Here is an 18,591-nt window from a genome sequence, read left to right on the forward strand (position 1 = left end):
CAACCTCACACTAAGGCATACATTAAACATACATAAACCTTAAGTTGTGCAACTTAACTTTTAGAACTGAAGTTTCATCCTGAGACTGATCTGTATATAGGCCTATATGTAAATATATGTAAATAATAATTATACTCAATCTATTTTAATTTATACATTTGATTACAATGCTACACAGCTCTGTTACACTTATGCTAGTAGATTGTTGATCAGCTGTTTCTCCGTGAAGAGAGAGAGTGAGAGAAAATGGTGCGCAACAGTCAGCTGTTTCTCCGAAGGGATAGTCAACAAGTTGGCTCTTTAGATCAAATTGTGGTCACCACTACGTATTTTCTTGTCTTTGTTTTTGGTAGTTGGTGTGTTTGGTGTAGTTTCATCGTCCATACAACTCCGTAATTTACTTTTGTCGGGTCCGCTTCGTGGAATGGATGAGAAATGTTTTCTGTCGAGATGCTGAAGCACTGACGTCGTGTTATTATTGTGGTAAGCTAGTTCGGTTTTTCAGTAGACACACTGTCCAGAGTTTTTGTTTTAATTACGTTTGAACTGATTCCAAACTTTGGACACTGTCACTTTCTCACTATTTACGCTCTGGCATGTGCCGCCAGCAGACTGAGCAGCGTCTGGTGTGCGACAATAATAATGATCCGTGTGGAAACACCGTCCGTCAGCAATACAACGTTAGTAACACTGATTTAACGAAGCTTCGAGGCAAATCATTTTGCATCAAGGATTTTTTGTAATCAAATTATTCGAGGAATCGTTTCAGCCCTAGATTCGGCTACTAGTGAATGTTAAAAATGGACCCTTTAAGTGTTCGGGCTGGTAAGTTGATGTACCCCAAAGAAAATTATCCGCTGAAATATAGAAGTTTCTTTCGCCATGCAAAGTCTATGTGAAAAGTCTTTCTGGGCCATGGGGTGCAGTTCCACCCTTATCCGCTAAGCCCATGGTGGCTTTAAGACATGGCGCTCTTCCTGGGGGCTTGCTCTCTTCGCGTCTCTAACATAACCTCTCTCACCTCAGCGTGTGGCAAATGTCACAGTCGACTCCGCCAACCGGAAGTGCAGACAAGCGGCGTTAGGACCGTAAACAAAGAGTGTAGGGCTAACGTTAGGCTAAGACTAACTCCTTATCGGCTATCACTTTGCAGCATTTTCTTTGCCAATGTATGGTCTTTAGCAAACAAAATGGATGATCCTTGGCTGCAGATCACCACTCGTAAATGTATTATGGACTGCAACATCATGATTTTCACGGAAACATGGTAACAACAGCGCTGTGCAACAGCATCTGCAAATGATGAGTGTGACGCTACGAAAGCATACGAAAAGAACATATCTGGAATGACACCTTGACAAATTTGTATAATCGTCATCGATTATGTTGACTAATTCTGATTATCCATATCAGCGGCTTACTATTCTAAATACACACACACGACACAGATGACGCTTTAGGAGGGACATCGCTCCCGTGAGGGTGTACCTGAAACGTGCTCCTGCATGCCAGAAGGCTCACTTGCAAACACACACACACACACACACACACACATCCCTAAGGAGAAATTGAGAGCTGTGCAAGATTTACATCGATTCACTGGTTCCATAATAGCAGCATTTCATTTAAATGGAAAGTATGATTGTATCATGCAATTGTGGTGCGTGTACTGCTGACATAGCACAGACATGCAGGCCCCTTGCTGCCAGGTTATTGATGGAGACAAAAAGCACATCCTGTGATATTACTCAAGTTTGAACTAGGCTGTATCAGCTACCGGTTAATTCTAAATCTGACCGGAAGGCGACGATTTCATGTTGCAGCCGGTGTGAGGTTTTAATAAACATACATTGAAGCCTGTTCCCCCTCCTCCTGCTTTCTAAGTGAATTACTTTCTCTGAAGATTTTCCGCTACTCAACAAGGTACAAAGCCACCAGGGACCAACCAGAATCAAAAGGCCTCTTGTTCGAGAGATAAAAGCAAAAGCCAAAGCAGTATTATTACACAGCACTTAGTAAGATGATAAATCACCTCTAATATCTTTATTTTTTTTAGATCTCTGCTGTAATTAGCAAGCAAACTCGACTATATTGTGAAAAAGTGAAGCGTTATGTTGCACATCTGTCTGCTTTTCATTTAACCATCTTCCCATCTAGTTTGCTAGTTTTTCCTGATTTGTTATTCTTTTTTTTTGGGCAGGGGATATTGTTAAGTTGTAAAGCATTTTTCATATGTTAAAAGAGAAATATTTGTCCATTTGTATCATTTGTCCACCGTCCTCTATTCTCCACCCCCAGCTTTCTCATTTTCAAAGCTGTCTTTCTCTCAATCTCTTTCTCCATCTCTGAATCCTCTGCCCTCTTCGCATATTATTTCCCTTTCAGTGCGACATCATTATCCATCTCTTTCACCTTGGTTGTCTTTGTTGCCATTATCGCATCCATTCCTTCTCCACCCCTCATCCCATCTCCAGAAAGCAAACCAAATTGTGCCATTTTTGTATAACAATAAGAAAGATGTTGACACCTGAAAGCAATTTCAGATGTGGGTGTGTTTATTTGTGCTTTAGAAGTAACCGCTTTTTAACAAGACTAAGTCTACAGCAGTGCTCGCAGCTCTGTGAGGCTGTACTTAGGCACAGCTGCGCTTTGAGCTAAATGCTAATTGTAGCGTGCTAAGGCTTGCTAATTAGCACTAAACACAAAGTACAGCTGGTAGCTGATGTGATGTGAGGCGCGTGTGTCTGTGTGTGTTTCTGTGTGTGCTGCAGGCAGCTGATGGGAATATTATTTTCTAGGTATTTAGTCATAAACCAGTATTGGACAAATTTACATTTTGAACTGATGATGGCACTAGACGAAAGTCAAGGAATCACCAAGGTTATTATAATTATCCTTAGAGGATTAATGTACGTACAAAATGTTACGACAATCCAGAACAACATGCACATTCCTAGAGCCATGTTGCTAGCATGGCTAAACAGACTCTCAAAACTTTGATCCAGTAGTCATTAGTGTTACTACATCTTGGTAACACATTTTAATACTTTAAGTTAATTAAGTTAAGTAAGGGTGCATAGAACAGCACCCGGGCCATTTTCAGCCCAACCAATGTTATATACCCTATTAGGAGACCTTAAGGAACAGTGTGAAATACCCTATATAATCAATCATTCTATCACCCCTTTCAAATTGATAATGTGCTCATCAGCAGTCCACTTGATTGACAGTTTGTGGCAGTAAAACCACAAGGAGCCTCTGTGCATCAGAATATGTTAATTGCCATTCTGTTTCACAGTAAGGCAAGGCAATTTTATTTATAAAGCACATTTCAGCACAAGGCAACTCAAAGTGCTTTACATAAAAAATTAAACATTGAAAAGCAAAGAGCAAAACAGTGATTCAAAAATAAAAATAAAACTATTAACGAATACAAAGTTTAATACCATAGAAGATAAACTTTTTAAAAATCATAGTTCAGTATAACAATTAATACGAGAATAAAAATCCAAGAGTAAAATTCAGTTCCGTAAAAAATAAAAAATAAATTAAAAAAAATTAAGGAAAAGCAACATTAAAAAGAAAAAGGTCTTCAGCCTTGATTTAAAAGAGCTGAGATTTGGGGCAGACCTGCAGTTTTCTGGTAGTCCAGATATGTGGAGCATAATAACTGAATGCTGCTTCCCCCTGTTTAGTTCTGACTCTGGGGACCACAAGCAGACCTGACCCAGACGACCTCAGAGGTCTGGGTGGTTCATAGTGCACTAACAGATCTGAAATATATTTTGGTCCTAAACCATTTAGGGATTTACAAACCAGCATAAGTATTTTTGAAATTAACTCTTTGAGGCACAAGAAGCCAATGTAAAGACTTTAGAACTGGAGTGATGTGATCCACTTTTTGGTCAGTAGCCCTCGCACCGATCAAAGTGTCAGTTATAGTGTCCTCAGAGACAATAGTGGCTCCAGCGTCAGACCTTTACCAGTACTCAGTTGTTATCTTAAGAAGCCCAGGAAACCTATAGCAAGCCCCCTGACCATTTTAACCATTAAATCAGGTCTAGCCTGGGACCAAGCTCAAAAATGAGGTCATTAACTTGTGGTTTTCTAACACGATGTTACATTTGAACCTTAGTCAAGTATGTGTGTCCGGCACATGAATAATTAATAGTAAAAGTAGGAAGGAGTTTTATCTAATTACCACAAAACCACAAATAACAAAATGTAAAAAAGCAAAAGTGTGTTGCACTCGAGTAATTTACACTAAAAGCAGCCTTTTATGAGCGAGCATTTCAAAGCGTGGCTATGATATGAAACTCCTGAGTAGCAAGACCCCTTTTAAAGCCGGCAGGAGGATGTATCATTAGTTAAATACCTGAGATGTGCTCATTTGATGCCAGCCCTAGAACCATTTATTTTACTTCACTTATTAAGACGGATTAGAATAGATTTGAGAGAGCTAATATTTCTTGTGGCTGGCAGAATAATAAGCTCGACAGTGAAATGGAGGGTTATTTGAGGTGGGTGGTATTAAAGAGTAGACGTAATATACCATTAACTTTCTTTATCTCCAGTCTAATGTGAATGTCCCTCATTGACATTCTACTGAAACAGTAGCAACATTATCAATCGTAGTGTAATATTTAAGAATACTGCATTATGAAACAGTTGCCGAGGTTTAAAAAGGTTGAGTATAATTCAACATGGTTTTCACCCATTTTATATTGACCGTACAAGACGAATGTAAGGCATCGTTTTAGTTACATTAACATACAAAAGCTTTCCCGTTTGTATTATTGACCCAGTAACTCAAACCACATCTACCACATGGGCAAAACATTACATAATTCATTATTACTATGTTAATTATTGATATTTGAGCCATCAACCATGCACAGTACAGTGAATGTGCATCTTCTAATTCCCATTGCATTTGCTTTCAGAGCAAACTGGGCCAGAAAGATCTGAAATTATCATCCCAAGTTTCTCTTATCATGCTGGCATCCCAAGAAGAAATCAAAGTGCAGACATGAAAGTTACTGACAAACTGTGAATCACAGGGAAAACATACTGGCAACATAGCTGGTTGTGGTAGAATCAATCTGATGATTTTTTCCACAAAAGAACTTGAGTTGTGTTCCACAGTACTATAGTGTCAGCCCAGTCTTCTTGGGGAAAATGGTATTGGATGATTCAGCAGGCAACATTCTACTGGCAACATTTAGAGCCAATATGTCTTTGCCAACTGATGTATTTTTTCTCTTATGGAGTTGACAGGGGCTTCTAGAACACACAGTGCCCTTTACAGTGCATGCGGAAAGTATTCACAGCGCTTCACTTTTTCCACATTTCGTTATGTTACAGCCTTATTCCAAAATGGATTCAATTAATTTTTTCCCCTCAAAATTCTACACATAATACCCCATAACGACAACTTAAAAAAGTTAGAGATTGTTGCAAATTTATTAAAAATACAAAAACAAAGAAATCACTTGTACATAAGTATTCACAGCCTTTGCGATCAAGCTCAAACTTGAGTTCAGGTGCATTCTGTTTCCACTGATCAATCTTGAGATGTTTCTACCACTTAATTGGAGTCCACCAGTGGGAAATTCAGTTGATTGGACATGATTTGGAAAGGCACACACCTGTCTATATAAGGTCCCATAGTTAACAGTGCATGTCTGATCACAAACCAAGCATGAAGTCGAAGGAATTGTCTGTAGATATCGAAGGAGTGGCTTCAGGACAACTCTGTGAATGTCCTAGAGTGGCCCAGCCAGAGCCCAGACTTTAATCCCATTGAACATCTCTGGAAGGATCTGAAAATGGCTGTGCACCGACACTCCCCATCCAACCTGATGGAGCTTGAGATGGTTCTGTAAAGAGGAATGGGCAAAACTAGCCAAAGATAGGTGTGCCAAGCTTGTGGCTTCATATTCCAAAAGACTTGAGACTGTAATTGCTGCCAAAGGTTCCACAACAAAGTATTGAGCAAAGGCTGTGAATACTTATGTACATATTATATTTTCGTTCTTTATTTCTAATAAATTTGCAAACATTTAAAAAAAAAAAAAAAAAACTTTTTTCATGTTGTCATTATGGGGTATTATGTGTAGAATTTTGAGGGAAAAAATTAATTGAATCCATTTTGGAATAAGGCTGTAACATAACGAAATGTTGAAAAAGTGAAGCGCTGTGAATACTTTCCGTATGCACTGTATGTAGCCAGGGGGGTAGGGAATGGGCCTGGGTTTGTGCTCAGTAAAAGACCTTTAATTGATTAAAAAAAAAAGTTTTTACCATAACCACAATCCTACTTACAGTCTCCCTAACACCCATACCATTGTTGCCATGTGCAAATATTTCAGGAGGAAAGAATTTGGAAAAATGTTCCCAGAGTTTTCAGAGCGAATTCAATTTATCAACATTCTTGTCTGGTGACAGGGATGGGATTTACCGGTTGTGTTGGCAAATTGCATTTGAAAAGGACCTTTCAGATGGGACAGCCTTTATTAAAACTGATCCAATCATGACGTGTGGACTTTAAAGGATGAAGCCCTGAATTGGGACACAGCTGAAAGCAGTCTTATTATAGTTGTGCCCGAAAATGAAGTGATGTGATTTGATTAAATCAAAAAATGATACGTCATTTACTTGTGTAGCTCTCAAGCCGAGCCAAGGGCTCGGCAATCTGTTGGTCTTTCTGAAAACAAACCTGAAGCGTTGTGTCGCCTTAAGGAGCCGTCTTTGGCTGAACCTAGATTGTACAGACAATTGCGTGCAGAGGACATTTATATTTAATTTGGCTGACTAAAGGAATTAATTCAATATAGGTGATAAAAACCCTGAGGCAATGGTTTTCATCTGACAAAACTAATAGTTGCCAATAAATAGCTTAAAATAAGAAGCCTCTATTTTTTTTCTTTTGTGTATGTGAAAAAAGTACTGTATGTATGGTGGCCATTGTTTCTCTCTTTGCTCATATCCTGGGCTCTTTGTCCATCCTGACCCAGTAAGCAATGGCCTAATTAGGGCATTTGAATGTGACACAGTCTCTCATCTGACACTGCCAGCCTCTGCAGTCGTCTGTAAAATGCAACAGCATTTCACTGTTGGCTGAGACACATACATTCACAATGATTCATCCAGCCAAGCAGTGATGAACAGTGATGCGTTCCTTAAAATTATAGCAGTCATTCTTTACTATATGGACAAAGGTTTATTGAGGATAGCTGCTCGCTGTTATGACAGTGTGTGCTTGCACCGGCTCTGCCCCATCTGCGTTTCTCCTAAGGATAATCTAACACACCTCTTGAGGATTCTGTATCGGAAATGGGGCAGCAGCCACAGATATATTATCGCTTTGAGTGGGTTCCTCCTGACCTATTTACATGTGTGCACCCAGGCCTCCCTAATACACGCTGTATGCTTATGGAAAAGTAGATTTCTGCTAAAGACTCCCAATAATCAAAAAACTGTTTGTAGTGTTCTCAGTTCAATTAGGAGCCTTAAGTCTTAAGAGGAAACTCAGTAACTCTTCGTCATTCAGGAGTAGGGTTGCAAAGGGGCAGACATTTTTCGGTGAATTTCCAGAAACTTTCCATGGAAAGTTAAGCTGGGAAATTTTGGAAACATTCCAATTTGGAAACTTACATGGGAATAAAAGGAAATGAATGGGAAATTATGGGAATTTACAAGAATCAACTGGAAATGTTGGATAATTCATACAAACTCCATCTTATACAAACAAATATAAACATTTTGTTTTATAATAAGCCGACAGGCATATACAGTGAATACAAATGTTGAGTTATTCGTCAGTAGCTCAAATGCAGTACTGTCTTCAATCGGTCTTCAACCAGCTTCAATCTGCTGTAGAATGTTGGATTCTAGAACTGATCTGTGCAGTGGGTGTGGCCTCAATAGCCCTGCACTAGGCTAAGTAGTAGCCCAAACCATTGACCTTTAGCTTAACATATGAAGGTAGCTACCATGCTGCCTTTGATTTACAATGGTTATGGTTATGTGTGTGCTAAGCTGACAATCAGCGCTGTCCAGCCTATCAAGAACAAGTGGGCTATACAATTAACACACATAGGTTATTAGCAATGGGTTATGTATAACCCCCCCAAAAAAAGAAAAAAAAAACTGCTGTTAAAAACTAAATGTTGGCAAGTATGTAGTAGCCTATGCTGATTACTGCGTGTGTGCATGTCATTGACGATTATAGGGAGCACATTCAACTACATGTAAGTGCCCCGTTATAGACTAACAGTATTATAACAAGCAATATTAAAAATATCCAGTTTATTCCCATGAATTCCCATATATATTCCTGTTAATTCCCATGGAAAGTTTCCAACTTTGAAAATTCCCGGAATTTTGCTACCCTATTCAGGAGGACTCCTGAATATCTGACTTAGTGTAAGACAAGATACTGTGTAAATGATGATGTGATTATCACACTAACAGCATATAAATAATTCAGCTTTAAAAAGATTTTTTTCACTCTTTGCATGTTGTATCTCATTAATGACGATAACCAAGTGGTACAGGAGATGGCATATTACAATATGGAATAAATGGAAGCCGTAAGGTCATGTTTGCACTAGAGAGGGCCTTAAATTAAAATACACCACTGAAACATTGAACATTTTTCGTAAACCTGAGGCTGGAGAAAATGTAAATCTTCACATCTGTAGCATTGCATCATGGCTAATTGCTTTTTTCCCTCTTCTATAGCAGATTAAATATTCATATGGTTAATGAATTTGCTGTTGGAATGTTAAACTGGAGCCATACTGGGACAATCAATAATCTTGAATGTGTTTCAAACAATACAGAGGGAAATCCTAAGGGGGTGTGTGTGTGTGTGTGTGTGTGTGTGTGTGTGTGTGTGTGTGTGTGTGTGTGTGTGTGTGTGTGTGTGTGTGTGTGTGTGTGTGTGTGTGTGTTGGTGTTTTAGGCAGATCCAGGACACAGCTAAGTGATGAGCCGTTAACTGATGAAACACATAACAGTCTTATTCTGCATCTGTGTGTGTATGTGCTTGAATATGCACAGGTGAGGGAGTAACATTATACAACACACATGAAATGGTACATGAAAATCTGTACAGAAAGCATTTTGTAAAATGTCTTATATACTGTAATGTCTTAAAATGATTATGTCATCAGGGTCTAACAAAAGATGCTGCCGAGTTGCATTATGGGAATTGTGAGCTCCCAAAAGTAATGACATTGCCAAGCTAAATCCCTGAAATGTCCCTTATGTCCTGCTGTGTTTTATAACCACACTTAAAGAATATATTTTGCATATTTAAGGAAAATCCTAATAGTACAAGCCATTTCGGTTTTGCCGTCATTGCACTGGAAACACTATTAATTAGGTGCCAAGGGCATCCTTGGAAGCTTGCTTCGAAGTTTGCTAGCTGCTGCAAAACTTCTGTCTTGTGCATCTTTGGAAGTTTGGGTGTGAATATAGATGGAACACATGAAGAGATGCCTCTGCACTGTCAAAAAAAAGCCTGAAGTTTACAGACAGCCTACATTTAGAGAAGTCTAGGAAGCCAGTTTTCTCATTTCACACCACTGTTGTATAACAAATGGCAACATTCAAGATGCATATGGAGGCTCTGTGCAATTTACGGCACTAGCTGTTTAAGAATTTCTGTAGTTTATTCAATTTACCGGTGAAGCTCTGAGTGAGTCCATTAACCAATTGCATGATTTTAAATCTGTCTTTGTGTCAGTGTATATGTCTGTATCAGTCCAAGCTTGTGACAGTGAGTTTGAGCCCAACTCTCAAACCCAACAAATGAGCATTTGAATTGGAATTTAACACAATCTCTTCCAAAACATAAAAGCCTTCAAGGGCTCAATTTAGTTCAGTGTAGTGACATTTTGCCCAAAGAAATTAAATTTACATTTTGCTGGGGTTAGTTTCTTTAATTTAGAGATTCATACTGAATATTTTAGAATCAGGATGTGAGGCTTTCTTGATGTCAAATATGTCACTTGTGTTTGCTGAAAGCAGGAATGTGTTAGGGCTGTCATGAACTTATCTTCAACACCTTGCCACAGCCAGCAAATATAATTAATTTGTTCTTTGTATTTGGTGAACTATATAAAGACTTCTGACATCAGATGAGAACATTGGTCTCCCGATTACCCCCCACCCCTCAATCTCGAATCCCTTTAGAACTCCAGAGGCAGGATCTTCAGACGTAACCAAAAGCAATCTGAGAAAAAAAGTCCTTTAGGTCTATAGTTCAACAAGTCAATTCCATTTTGCCTCCACAGTGCTCCCCTCACCCGTAGCTAGAGTGTTATTCCAAATGAAAATGATGTCCTGGCACATCTCAGCGTACCTAAACACACAAGAATCCGCACCAACCTTGCATTTACTACATCTGCTCCTGAATTCCCCCAGCAGCCCACCAGAGCCTCACCCTGAATTTGATTTCCAATTCCCTCCTTTACAAGTTCTTTGTCTGTAGAAAGCAGCTGGTGATGCTTATTCCCCAGCGCTCAACACATTTACTTGACTCTCCCTCATCCAATTAAAGTTACAATCGTGTTCATTTTCTGCGCAAGCTTGCAGACACCTCGATGTGGCGGCGAGGGGGGAAGAGATTGAGCAAGTGGAGGGAACGAGCATGGGGATATGGAAAGGTTGGGGGGGAGGGGGGGGCAGTGAGTGTTTGTAAAGAGACTCAGCAGAGCGTTGAGGATTCTTGCTGAGAGAGGCCCTTTGATGGGGGACAGGCAGGCATAGTGTTTGGCAGGCCACAGGAGGCTGGTGGAGTCTAGGACTAATGCGGCAGACACAAATCCTGTGATCAATCATGCTGAGTGGCCAACAACTGCGCTGGCAGAACAACCGGGCCGACTCAGGAGCTGGAAAGCTAAGGCAAAACAAGCCAGTCGAAAGTGCAGCGCCTACTGTATTTATTTTCCCTTCTGGGCGGTGTGTGTGTGTGTGTGTGTGTGTGTGTGTGTGTGTGTGTGTGTGTGTGTGTGTACTGTCTGACTAATTGTCTGGGTGCCCAGGTGTTTTTAAATGTGAAAATCATGTGTTTGAGTTGACTGTTTGTTTTTCATATCGTGGCCTCTATTTTTAATATAAAAAGGTTCTTGAGACTATATTGCATGCAAAGTGGATGTATACATCCGATTATATTTCTGTATCAGTCTCTGTGTGTGTGTGTGTGTGTGTGTGTGTGTGTGTGTGTGTGTGTGTGTGTGTGTGAGCCCCAAAGCACAGTCAGTATAGACTGGAGTTTTGTACAGCTGATTGCCCCCCTCATCCACTTCAAGTAACTTCAGAGATCTGTCACTTACACAATCGCTGACATGTTTTGATGTGACTTTTAGCATTAGTTTAACATTTGGTTTCGGTGACTGCACTTTTCCCCCTTTCTGACAGAGCGGGTGGGGTGGGGGTGGAGGGGGGTTGTGATGGAAGGGTGAAAAGTGAGGATGTAGCTTTCTGAGGCGATCATGTTCTGGTGCCAGGATCCGACTTCGCTTTGATGTCGTGGTGCAGTTTCAGCTGTCACAGCCCTGCCGACGGCAGAAAGATCATACAGAGGAATCTTCCTAACAAACACCAACGTTTTACTTTTTAAACTTTAATAAGTAATATTAACTAGAATATTCTGCAATTACAGCGACGCCTGAAACAAAATGAGCCACTTTTACTGGAGCCCTGGCTTTCAGTCAGAAGCCAGAAGTCGGGGGTGTTTGGATAGTGACATATGATATGCTCGTGTTTATTGAATGATGGTATTGATAATGGTGAAGAAACCGTTATGAGGAATCAGTTTTTATGAGGGTGAGTTGCCAAAACTCAAGAGCCGTGGCCTAAGTTCAGAAGTTTCTTACTCATTAAATAACCTTTAAAAAGGGATTTGCCCGCAATCTACTATTACTCTAACCCTAACCCTCTTCATAACTTTAGTCACGTTCAACAGTCACAAGATAAGTTTTTGGCTCTCAGCTTTTCAAAGTTAGATGCAGCTGACTTAGACTTGGAAAAGGGAAAAAGGTTTTTGTGAAAGATAGGACATACAAAGTCAGAATTTATTAAGTGCACTCAGAAATCTGCTTCTAATCTTTCTTTCCTGGTTGAGGTGGTGGTGTGTTGCAAAGCTGTTCCAGCTCGCCTCTCCCAGGAGTTTCACGAGTGTCGACGGTGCATTCTCGCAAAAATATACTAATTGCTTCGAATGATTTACCTTGGGTCTCCGAGTCTCTAGGTGCGCTTAAAGGAGACAGTCGGAGAAGGTTATTTGTTCAGCTTGCTTAGCTGAGTGCACGTACATCACACCCTCATCTTTTAATGTTGTGTGTGTGCATGTTTGTCAAACTAGCCAGGTAAACATGGCTGCAGCTGCCACACATTTCTTTCCAGCGAGGTGAGTGTTGGCCAAGCTGGAAGGCTCGCTTGCTGATTACAGCGTGGGGCAAACTCACACAACAACTGGCCAACATGTGAGAGGGGAACTTCAGTCTTCTGATTGCCATTAATAAATTGGACTCACAGGAGTCTCCATTAACATATCCGTAATAAATCTACCTGCATGCAGTTCTACATGCCTCCATTTCTCCGCCTTTGTGATTTTCAATCTCCCCTCTCCCCTCTCCCCTCTCCCCTCTCTTTTCTCTCTGCTGCACTATTCCCTCCCGTACGCTTTCACCTCCCAAACAACCTCTCTCAATTATATCTCACTAGTTCCACACCCCCTCCATCTTCCTCTGGCTGTTCTCAAACCATTGTCTGTACTGCGTTTTGTCACATCGCCGCCACCACCAATCTGACAGTCTAATAGCCAGTGTCTGATGCTGCTGAGAGCAGGCAGCAGCTGGGGAAGGTGTAGGAGTTACTGACTGCCTCCAAACTCTCACGGCTGAGGTAATTTTCGGCAGCCCCCCACTACATCCCTGTAATCCAGTTAGCTGGCCTGAAGACTCCAAATTAACTGATTATGTGGATTACTTAGGAACACTTAAGAGCGTGCTAGTGTGTGTGTGTGTGTGTGTGTGTGTGTGTGTGTGTGTGTGCGCGCGCTCTCTGGCTGACTAGTTGTCTGGGTGCCTAGGTGTGTTTTTTCTGTTATCTGCGTGTAACTCCCTGGTTTAGAAGCGCTTTTGTGTGTTAAATGCTATCATTGCCTATTGCTTCAATCTGATTTTTTTAGGATACAATTATAGATATCAGTGAACAAACCGAAAGAAAAGACAGTTGGAGCCAGGACATATTTTGATGAAGTGAGAGAAACAGAAGTTTTGACATCTGGAGGAACAATCTGGACTTGGATAAATAAAACAAAAAAAAGTAAAGAGCTGATAACAAAGCAGAAATATAGAGTGAGTATTGTAGGGTGTGTGGAAACAGTTTAGTATATGATGACTTTACAGTTCTTGTCAGAGCAGTTTCTTAAACTGAAGGAGTCAGAGTTGGGAGTTATTTCTGCCTTGCTTGAGTACTGCTGTCAGTCTGTTTTCTCCATTCACCTGCAGACCAATTTTGTGTGTATTTGGAACATGCTGGAGGGCAATGGGGTCCTCACACATGCCTGCTGGCCACGTATCATATAAAGAATTACAATTTGCCCTGATCCTGCTACGAAAACCAACAAAACACTCAACTTGAGCTAAGAAAGTTGAAAAGATACCCCCCTCAACTAAGGTTAGATTAGGTCATCAGATTATATTAGCATAACACAATACAATTTTCATTCTTAAAATCAATCTTGGAAGAAGTCAGACTACAGTATTTGACTTAAAATAATAGCCTTGGTACATGATACAATGCTACATTGCTTGTAAGGAAATAACGGGAGTAACGGGTGAGCAAGCTTTGAGAGTGACATATTTATGCCTACGGTATGTGAAGCGTTCATGTGGTTTTTGAAAAGTTGGTGCGGCGGCATCAGCACGACAATTAGAACTAATATACCTAAATGTAAGAAAGATTATCGCTACATGTGTCCATCAGCTTCAGCTCAGGAAATTAAAACATTTAAGTTTAAGATAAATGTGTGCCATTCAGAGATTGCTGAATTAAGCAAGAACAAGGTTTCATTTTTGGCTGGCAATCAAAGCATTTCATTTCTTCTTTTCAACTTCAGCCAGTGTGTAATTCAATATACTGTATATAGGCTACAGAATATGCCCAATATGGGGGTTGAACTATTCTTCTTGAAAACTAACAATACTAAAAAAATGATAGGATGGATGTTAGGGCTCTGTGGCACGTTTCCCCCTCTGATAGACTTTTCTATCACCACTGACAAGGCTAGAACAACTTCTGCCAGAAGCCTGCAGGGGCCCTGACTTGATTCTAGACAAGGAACTGTCATACAAAGCCCACAATGCAGCCACAACCACTCTCGCCAAAAAAAAACATCAAATCTGAGCTTTCAGAGCACCCAGGCCTCTGCTCAGCTCGTTGCTCAAACTTTAATTATCCCCCGCCTTGACCGCTGCAGCACCAACTGTAGTCAGACCGCTGAAATATTCTTTTAAACTGAATCAATCATTCCCCCAATTCTAGCATGTCCTTCAACTATTCCCTCCTTGAACAAGGCTAATAATAATGAAGCTGCATCCTGTAGCAGATGCAGCCCATCCAGTGCTCTAAATTCTGCCACTACAGTACCTGCTACATTTTCCTCTGTTACCTGGTCATCACTTCTTTTGGCTCTGCTTCTGTCTGCCTCTCCAGGGTGGAATAACCTTCCTTCTTCATTTGGCAAAGAATAATAAATTTTTTTGTTTTAAATCTCTTCAAAAAGTACAGTATATGGCTCAAAAAGTGCTCACTTCATATCTGTCCAGTGCTTAATGGTTAGATTTATACAGGAACTGATTTCACCATTCACTCAAGGACGTAACATTTGGTCGAGACATACCAGACATACCTACCAATATTCAGCGACTACTGAATTGTCCCCAGCAATCATTTTGACCACCAAAATTAAAATGTAAACGCTGTTGTCCGTCAGCATGGGTGTCATTTATGGTAGAGACATTAGGGATATGTCCCTACCACTTTTCTGATTACCTAAAATTGTCTACTACTTTGATAGTAATTGCATATGCTTCTCCAGTTTCTTTGACTTGTAAAATGTTTGGAGTGGAGTCTGCAGCATGGCGTCTTTCCTCTGGCCGTGTCGCTGCGTGTGCTTACCACTGAAAAGCTTGGGGAAGCATCTGTGAGCTGCACTTTATCGGGAGGTGGTAAAATTAACATTTGTATGTACAACAAGCCACACAATGGTGAGATTTATTAGAAGTGTTTTGGTTGTCCACGTCTGATGAAGAGCAGCGCACAGTTGCTTAAACTTTGCCTTAAATGGTGTTCTGTCGGTCAGAGGGTCTGAAGGGGATACTACCATATCAGCAAAGCTATAATTTAGATCACAACAGACTATAGGGAAGGTAGATTAATTCTTGAAATATCGTGACTTTATTCTCATTTAATTGTGACTTTATTTACAAAAAATGTTCTCAAAATATAACAACTTTATTCTCCAAGACTCAGAACAGATGTTTGGGATATGTTTTGAATACGAAAAGAGTTTTGAACATCGGAGCTATTAAAAGGGATTTATAAACTAAAATTGATTATGTATCATAAACAAATGCCACAACGTGTTCCACCAAAACAAGTTCCTTCCCGAGGCTATTTTGCAGCGGCACTGTGGTTCCGTCCGGCACTTAGCACCACCCAAGACGACTGTGATTGGTTTAAAGAAATGGCAATAAACCAGAGCATGTTTTTCTCCCATCCTGGAATGCTGTGTGGACTAGCCAGACCCTCCTCTGCAGCGCTGTGGAGGAAGGTCTGGAAATGTGAGACTAGCATTCAACATGACACATGTTTGAACATGCACTTTTAAAATAAGGTTACTTCCCCAAAAGAAAGACAAGAAAAGTAAATCATGCCTACATGTGTGTAGACTCAGAAGGGATAATAGATGAAAAATGTTAATTGCCTGAGGATGCCTGACAGCCTTATTGCATTATATTTTTATATTTTGAATTGTCAACTGCCACCTGAATTTTGTGTTTCTTTACATAAATGACATGTTATTTCCACCATAAAGTGATGCTTAAAAATCACCAGAATGCAGAAAAATATTTGTCTGACACTCAAAATTCAACATGAACAGCTAATTGCGTACAGTAAAAGGGTACTGTCAAATTTCTCACAGTTTACGCGTCTCCCTCGCTTCACACACCGTTATTCATCCTCTTACAAGTGACATGCTGTGATTAGAATAGATGGCTTTGCTCACAGACAAGACATTTCTACAGTAGATGACAGTGTGACAGCACAAGACCCCAGAGTGACTTCTCCCACAGGCAAAACATGACAGACACATATTGAAAGTAGGTTCTTAATGTCAACTTTAGTGTCATCTGGGAGAGAAAAAAAGTCTGTAGCAGTAAACACTCTCATTCAAGCGTTTAGGCAGAAGACAAAACACACTTTCACTGTTGTACACATCTTTGTGTAGTGCTTTGTGTAGCACTGTAATAATTATCATACAAATGCCTCAGTTTATCGTTTCATGATAAAAACATTATCCCACAACACCCAAAATGCATCAGAAATAATCCCATGATAATAGGCCTGATTTTAGAGTAGTAGGTCCTTATCAGCTATCACTACGCAGCATTTTCTCCGCCAATGTACGGTCTTTAGCAAACAAAATGGATGATCTTTGGCTGCAGATCACCACTCGTAAATGTATTATGGATTGCACCATCATGATTTTCCCCGAAACATGGTAACAGCACTGTGCAACAGCACGTGCGGACGATGAGTGTGTCTTAGTCTGAAGCCCTGCCTGTCTTTGCATACTATCGGCCCCACCAAAATGTTTTGTGCACATTTGTGACTGTATACTCAAGGTCTTGTGGTTGCGGAGATTCACTTTTATGTTATTGACTGCTCTCTTTTATACCATCCTTGACTGCTGACTTCTTACTCAACTTAACCAGCTGCAAGTGATCAACAACTGCTTCAGTAGCTAAAGGCATTTCTGGCAAATTGATTTTTACATGCAGCACACTGGCCAGATGATCTGTCTGAATAACTGACAGCCCGCCAGGGACTCCAAAGGAGATTATGCTCCTTCTGTCGTGCTGTGAAGATATTCTCTCCTGACAAACATTTCCCATCAAACGGTTTTTGACAAACTCTTTTACACTTGTCTATCCACACTGAGCATCAGTGCCGCATTGGACTACTGCCCATGATTTACAGCTCTATTTCAAACGGTCAAGATGCAGAGCTAAACAGAAAGGGGCTGCTCTCAGTTCATCGCCTGCTTAGTGCAACATAATGTTCTCCATCACTAAATATATTATTTTGATGCTCATTACCAAGCTTGTAATCTTATCGTTTTGACAAAAGACTGCAACAGATATGTGCCGTCACATAGACACGACACATACATTACACATTACACACACACACATTAATTTTGGCTTTGGGGAGTGCTGTTTAGCATATGAAACAGTTTCTCTGCAAGGGCAGTCAATTGGTTAGCTAGCTCTATACACTCTTACTCTCCATTTCCTCAATTTGTCTGTGATCTCTGCCACTTCATTTATTTAATCAGAGCCAAGATGTAAGCTATTAGCCACCTATTCTCCAGAGCTGACAAAGTGAGAAAGTCTACAGGGTGGGAACAGAGCCAAACTGGAAGTAAAATTGAAACGTTTCTAAGCCAAAATGATCGGTGACTTTTTCAGTTAAATAAGTATGAAAGAAGAAGGCAGTAAAAAGACAATAATGTGTGTAAGTGTACCCCATTTATCAGGACTACATATAGATAGCACTGAACTGTCACTCAGCTCTTGGCAGGATATGTAGCAGTTTATGGACATATTGGCTGTTGTTGAATTCTAAAGTTATTTTTGTTTTTGGTTTGTTTGGAGTTTACACAGGACTCATTCAAGCAAACCCGCCAAAATCTAATTATTTCCTCATGAGCTTGTTTATTGGACTTTTTGTCCTGCCAAGTTAGAGATTTGATGGCAGACGGAGTCAAAACAATTTCCCAAAAGGTCCCACTGGCGTCAGTGTGATGGACCTATCTCCACTCTTTGCCGTAATTCACCATTCACTAACCCCCTCCCCCAATCAGCAATTGTCCAATCAGAGTTCAGCAACAACTAGGCACAGCAGTTCTTTCAAGCCTTAGTTTTTTCCTAATGTTTGAGCTTTGCCCATGGGGGTAAGAGAGATAACTTGTAAATAAACAGTTTTTCCAAATCCAAAAACACAAGAGCAAAAGTTCAAGGAACAGATTAAATTAGTCCATTTGTTGGATCGAACACAAGATGCAAATGTAAGCATGTCTAGCCAACTACTCACAGTGGCAATGCTAATGAAGTTTTATTTCCAGGGCCAAAGAGCATTTTATACCACATTATTTTGTAAGGTAACAGGTTAGATAAAAATCGGTTCAGGGGCATAAAGTGGGGGGACCAATGGACCCTACTAGGCCTGCACGATATTGGAAAAAACTATGTGTGTTTGAGATAGATATCTATCTATCTATCTATC

General features: G+C 40.3%; 1 protein-coding gene across 1 annotated transcript in view; it reads left to right on the forward strand.

The window, feature by feature from the left end:
* LOC144526313 (vertebrate ancient opsin-like) overlaps positions 1 to 18,591 on the forward strand; it is a 51,945-nt gene that overhangs the window by 16,587 nt on the left and 16,767 nt on the right. The window lies entirely within an intron of this gene.

This window comes from Sander vitreus, chromosome 12 (genome assembly GCF_031162955.1).
Source record: "Sander vitreus isolate 19-12246 chromosome 12, sanVit1, whole genome shotgun sequence".
Lineage (NCBI taxonomy): Eukaryota > Metazoa > Chordata > Actinopteri > Perciformes > Percidae > Sander > Sander vitreus.